Source organism: Esox lucius, chromosome 7 (genome assembly GCF_011004845.1).
Source record: "Esox lucius isolate fEsoLuc1 chromosome 7, fEsoLuc1.pri, whole genome shotgun sequence".
Taxonomy (NCBI): Eukaryota; Metazoa; Chordata; class Actinopteri; order Esociformes; family Esocidae; genus Esox; species Esox lucius.
The window spans coordinates 16,403,641-16,410,340 of record NC_047575.1 but is presented as its reverse complement, the minus strand read 5'-3'; the positions used below and the strand labels follow the sequence as shown (position 1 = coordinate 16,410,340).

General features: G+C 40.1%; 1 long non-coding RNA gene across 1 annotated transcript; it reads left to right on the top strand.

Annotated features, from left to right (window-relative positions):
* The first annotated feature begins 1,305 nt into the window (after nt 1-1,305).
* On the top strand, nt 1,306-3,704 carry LOC109615905. The gene is made up of 4 exons (XR_002196928.2): nt 1,306-1,392; nt 1,962-2,051; nt 2,882-2,996; nt 3,557-3,704. It is a non-coding gene; the product is annotated as an uncharacterized LOC109615905 (long non-coding RNA).
* The last annotated feature ends 2,996 nt before the right edge of the window (nt 3,705-6,700 follow it).

Genomic DNA, 6,700 nt, shown 5'->3' with positions numbered 1-6,700 from the left:
TTTATATATTACCAATTCTCCAAGGGTATGCAAACTTTTGCCCCCAGTGCCAAAACATCTGGTAACTGGTTTGCTGCCCATGGTATTACTGTGCTTGATTGGCCATAGGAAAATGAGACACCAGACCCAACAACAAAGATGAGCTGAAGGCCGCTTTCAAAGCAACCTGGGCTTCCATAACACCTCACAGGCTGATGCCACAGGCTGATTGCCTCCATGCCACCGCGCCGTGATGCAGTAATTTGTGCAAAAGGAGCCCTGACCAAGTATGGAGTGCATACATTTACATACTTACGAAACATTTGCAGGTGTTTTGAGTTAATTAGCTGATTAGAGCTTGTCTCAGGTCAACATTTCTGTATTATTCATTTTTCATTCTTATATTTTGAGATACTGGATTTTTGATTTCCATGAGCTGTAAGCAGTAATCATCAAGATTGAAACAAAAAAGGCTTGAAATTTATCACTTTACGTGTAATGAATCTAGAATATATGAAGGTATCACTCATTTAAACTAAAAAATGTTCCGCAATATTCAAATTTTTTGGGATGCACCTCTGTGTATATAAACATACAGAATAAAACAATGATTCCTCTTCCTGTCTAATGGATAACATTTCATTTAGAATTTACATTATTTTAATCTGGTGTCAAAAACTATAACCATGATTTGACAGAGCTTGATGTGTTCATCAGTATGTTTCTTATTAGTTGTTTGGTGAGTTTGCACAAAACCACAGTTGCGTGCATAATATAACAATAGCTTAAACATCTAGAAATCATTGATCATTGTCTGACACCACTGTGATCAGCAAGAAGACTAGCAGGACGGTGAGTTTAACTGCAGTGGTCGGCCAACACTCTGGCCTGTAGCCCTGACGGGCTTCGACTGTGCCACCATACTGGGATGGTATAGTTGATGTAATTGTTTTTGTGCTTGTAATCCCTATCTGTGAGCTCATTGTATCGGGGGGAGGCTGCAATTATTTTTCTCAGTACTATGAGAGGGTCAAGAGAATCTTTTTTTTATTGTATGAGTACATTTGAAACTGTCCCTTACCACCGCCACATATTGGTAGTTGATTGTTTTCTACATCATAGATTGTTCCTGTTCATTTACTTCACTACCCAAGAGCACTTGCTACAGTATTTGGGTTGTAAATCGTGTCTGCTGACATTTGTGTCACATTTAAATGCTAACGGTATGGAAAGTAATTTACTGAAAATACTGTAGGGTCACTTACTGGAGAAAATGAAATCAGCTTACTCGTTGCTTTTTTTTCCTGCAGGCCAGACTTGTAGTTATTTCTCTGACAGGGGTTATATGGGGAGGTCTATTGATTCAAGACAAGCCATGCTACCCCAGGTCACTACTTCTGGTTAAGTAGTTTGGTAAGTCAATATGATGTGATGTATGAATAAATGTAAACACATTTATTGTCGTTTTGTGTGATTAGTACTGCACAGAAATGTGAGTTTTTATACCTCATACAGCTAATTAATATTGTCTCTAATTTTTTATGGAGTCAGATATTTCAAGTACTGTTTACAATTATAGTCCACATAACACAGAATTCCAAACTTTGTAAATGCTGTTATGTTTTTATGTTTTGTGATTTATTATATACTCCGTGTAGGGGAGTCTGGGAGCCTACTGTTTCTGACCCCTGCCTGTCCTTCACACAAAGCCAGGAGGTTGGCTGTCGTCAACAGCCTGGCAGGTGGTGCTTTTATATCCCCTGAATTCACCAGGAAATATGGCCGCCGTCTATGGCAAAGGCCACGCAGAAGCAGCAGAATTATGAGTGCTTTTATATGGCAGGCCGGAGAAGGGGGATGCAGGAATATTGATGCTGGGCAGTCAGGCCAGACTGTGTGTCCCTCTTAGCTCTGCACTGAGGAGTGAAGATGAAAAGAGGTCCTTGTCTAACTATTTGTCATGCCTCTAATATATTAATTAGCCAGTAAACACACCTCAGGGAATGCTACAGACTGACATCTCCTGAATGAAGATCCCCTGCTAGCCTCATCAAACAGCCATCTATTCCCGAGTAAGTAAAGGGAGTTAATTTAAATCTTTATACACTGATTTCTCATGTCTGCCTGGGAGCTGAAGAATGACTTGGGGGAAAAAGGGTAGCAACGGGGAGGTTTTCTTTGTTCCCACTCTTCAGATTTTCTTGACATCCTGCTATATAGCTTTATACTACTATCTTATTGAAATTTGGTCATCTAATAAGGTGTGCTATAGCTTCATAGTACTGTGTTAGATTCCGTCCAGTTTTGATCCATGAACAAAATGAATGCAACCAGAAGTCAGGGGAGAGCCATCTTTATTCAGCATGAGGCCACGATATTAACCTTCCATTCTTAAATTTTTCTCTCCAATAATTACAAGTAAACACAGTCCTTTATGCCAATACACATAGTAGGCGGTCAGTGATTGTAGCCAACCATAACGCAGTCTATTATCCTCCATAAGAAAGGTTTATCCTACATGATACGCTTGTATGGTGTGTTCCAACCTCTTCTGTGGTCCATGGGTCTACCGATAGAATCTATGACAGTCATATGGACAGTTCCTAGCAGGAGGTGTGGACAGGGTGTGTGGGGCCTATCAGCAATGGCCACCACATATTGTCTGTTGTTCAGCATTAGTCAGCACATATGTGTTGTTTCTCATGCCTATTTCCTATCAACTATCTTAGTGATGTTTGGTCATTTCATGATGTGTTCTATAGCTTCGTGGTACTATCTTAATGATATTTATTTATATTATTAACAAAGTTTCTACTGTAATTTCCAATGTGACATCTAGTTCAGAATGAGAGGGCATTGCGGAGTAGATCATGGCAATTAACATCAGCTGAGTGATGTATAGTGTTACAGTTGTCCTTCTGGGCTCCTGACCTGCATGAAAAGCTATTCCTCTACAGTCTCACCATGATGGCCGTGATGTGGGGCCAGTCATCAACTGGAGAGTCACCATTACACAGGTACTCAGTGCTGAGTACCACTGCCCAGGCCTCTGGGTGTAATTGTTCTAATTGTAGTAAGTTAGAGAGGAGTTTCGTCACTGTGTCAATGAGACACTCTTTAAAGAAGGGCCCTTGTTAAATAGGCAGAATTTATTTCAATAGCCACTACAAATGTCCCATTGATATATGTCCTTTAATGACAGGTGTTATGAGGTTGGTTAAAAGCACCAGGACTGGAATGGCTTCCCCCTCCTGACAGTTGGCTGCTCATTTGATTGGTCAAGTTGTCCACTTAATACTAGGCCTCATGTGATTGGTCAAGTTGTCCTTTTGACTGCTTTAGCCAAAAAAGGAGTTATCACATTCACTTGCCTTTTATCAATCTGGATTTGTTCACATCTCAGGTCATATTGGAAAAAGTAAAACACAGCATGGAGAACATAATTTACTTTTTTTTCTAAATAAATGTTGAAAAGGATGAAAAATTATGTTTTACTTAAGTCGTGCAATTAGCCTACATGTTGTACAGTAGATAATAATTAGCATGTTTTTCTCTGAACAAACATTTGTTTCTAAAGGTGTGCTGCAGAGTTCACTTCCACGGTAGCAAACACAAGGAGGACAGGTCACTTCAACTGACATCTCCTGGATCACACATCAGTCTCTGAGTCAAAGAAGAGGCTGGCAGAGAGGATTTAGTGTGCTACACAAATGAGAAAAATGAAGAGAGTGCGGGGACAAAATAAAGTATGTTCTGTTGGTATTAGAGTTGGACCTGTCCACTGAAATGGTCCAGTCCTCATGCTGCAAAAATATGGGCTGGAGTACAGCCCCAACTCTACTAAGAAATTCATTGAAGGTCCATATAAAACCACCATATAAAATTGTTTTACAATGTAGACAAATGGGTAAGTCTACCCCAGTAGAACTGCAAATCCTAGTTATAAAAACAGCTTTAATGCCACAACAATCCTCAGTTAGAACCATCACATACCCAGATTAAAATAAGTAGGCTAGCAAACTAAAGGGAAATTGATTGATGCTCCATACTTATTTTGTAGAAGGGATATGGAACATTTCTGTGTTTCTAAATGGAGGTGATTATGGGAGATTGCAGTGGCTAAAGAACAGCGTAAGGCAGAGTTTCTCCTCTACCTGCTTTACGTCGCAGAGCACAGAAAGCCTCTTCTGCTGTAATGACAGTTTACAGAGCAATGTCGTGCCACAAACATGTCATAATTTGCTGTAACAACCATCATTATGCCTCTTATTGATTCAGCCACATATGAAATGGGAGCAGCGACACCTCTTGTATTATGAGTGGTTAAAGTTGTCGAATGAAGGAAATTGTGGAATTGTCCCCTCATCATTGGCACTGGATGGGTCCCTTACAGCACAATGGGTATACAATTTGGGCAGGGTGAACAAAGAGGAGGGAACAGTGCCTTTGGGCAGGGATTACAAAGATGAGGGGAAAGTGGTATGACAAAAGGAACACAGACAGGTGGACAAAGGCAAGGAAACATTTGAGTTTTGTCAACAAAGTAGGTCATTTTTTTTTTCCCTAAAAAAAAGCATTGGATTATTCTGAGAAACAGTCATACCTCACTTTCCTTTCCACACAGCTGGTGTGCTGTTGAATTTTTACAGAATTAGCACCGTGTTTCACTAAATTTAGCGTGTAGTTGAAAAAAAATCCGTTTAAAAAGGGTGGAACCTAGTGCAACTCAGACATGCCTCAAAACACTTCTATCCAATCAATTGCCTTGCTTCGGCAGTGCTCCAAAAGATGCTCACTGGATTATGCTCTTGGCTAGAGGGAACACAGTTCATCACTGTGATGTCATACTCTTACTCAGCCTTTCCACCCGATAGTTAAGATAACCAGCTAACTAATGTGGTATGTTTGGTCTTGCTTGCTGGTTTGAGAAAATATATCTGCCACACAAACAATATACAATGTTCTGCCCAAACAAACAATCTCAATACTCCTAATGTATAATTATGTTGTTTGAGTATGTTTGGACTAAATCCTTTTAAGCAGTGCATGAAGTGATGAGGCTAGTTAGCCGCCTTAACAATATTAGCGTTTGCTTTAAACCACAAAGCATATTTGGCTAGCTGGTGAAAAACAAATTATTAGCAGTCACATTAATATTGGCTACACTAATATTAGTTGCTTCTCTCATGGTACAGTGGAGAGCAACGCTACAGAAAGCGGAAGCGAAGGACACTGACTCTCCCCACCAACTAGATTGTATCACTGAAATCCAATTGGTTATCGCCAACAATATTCTTTACTACAATTGAAATCTCCTACAGGCTGAAATCCAACTTGAAATACGTTTAGAATGGAAAATAAATTGGTCCCGTTCGGCGACATCCTCAAACATCTTCAGTTGCCGGATGTTATGAATCCCAGGCTAATTGGTATGACACTAAAATGTATATGTTTATTTTGATGAGTGAGCAATATTTAACTTGGAAATATTGGTCACCTGGTCAAGTCCCTAGCTGGTGTTACCATGTAGACAGCATCAATCATGGTGCAACAGTGTGCAACTGTAAAGAAGAGTAATGGCTTTCCTAAAACATTATATTGTTCCTGTCTTCAGCTTACATAAAAGATGTGTAAATGGCATAGATGGAATCAGCAAACCTACCATGCCTTCAACGGGAAATGTGGGGAGGTTTCTTGAAATGTGTCCAATGGATGTCTTAGAGCTGGAAGAAAGTGCTTCATCCAAACCGTTTTGGAAATCCAAATGTTTCCAGACCTCCAAGGAGGTGTGACTAAGAGGTCTGGGTTATGGCCTCTTGAGTCTGAATGTAAACCTATACAGTGCTGAAACAGATTACAGTCAAATCGAGAGTCATGATGCTCTCTACTATTATCCACACATTTTTTGTCAACATTTTATTACCTGCCTTGACTAACGACGAATGCTTCATGAATCATTGCAAACACTCAGGCTCTACTAATCATTTATATTCTGTTCATGGCATCATTTCCAAAGTTGATGGAGTTATTGCATGTGCTTCCATTTGTGGGGAATCTGTGTGGATCCTTGACATTCAGTTCATTTAATCATTGCTTCCAGGTGTGCTCCTGTCACAGGTGTTAAGATTGGTTGATTGATTAATGGATTCATCTTGACAAATTGGATGGTGCAGTGGAGGATGAGAAACGATGTGTGTACTGTACATCTTTTCACCCCCGAACCACATCTGCCTTCCTCTGTAGCATAGGAGCCATTATAGAGAACGGGTTAAAACTGCTTGAGTCCCTTTTGTGCTTAACATGGCTCTTCTCAGCAGGAGTTAGTCACAGCAGAGCAGTAGTATGCCCCAGTACAGAAGCATGATGGAGTCTTTGGAGGCAGACCTGTTTCCTATTCACAGCATGAAAGCACTCGCTCTCTAATAATGGATAAACAAACAAGCGTGACGACTCTGATGTGTATCAGTTGATAATTTAATTACATTTTGATAGTGAGCACTGTGGGAGTTTGAATAACCGTGGGGGGTCGCTCTCTATAGACCCTGTGCTCTGCTGGATACAATGTTTAGCATACTGCACGAATGGGAATGGCTTTCCATAAGATAAATCACTTTTTATTTCTTGGTCATGTTTAATAATCGTCACCGTGGCTGTCTCATGCTCCTGTGCCTTATTCTTTCCACTGAAACAATGTCTGAAAAACCAAGAAAATAAATGCTTG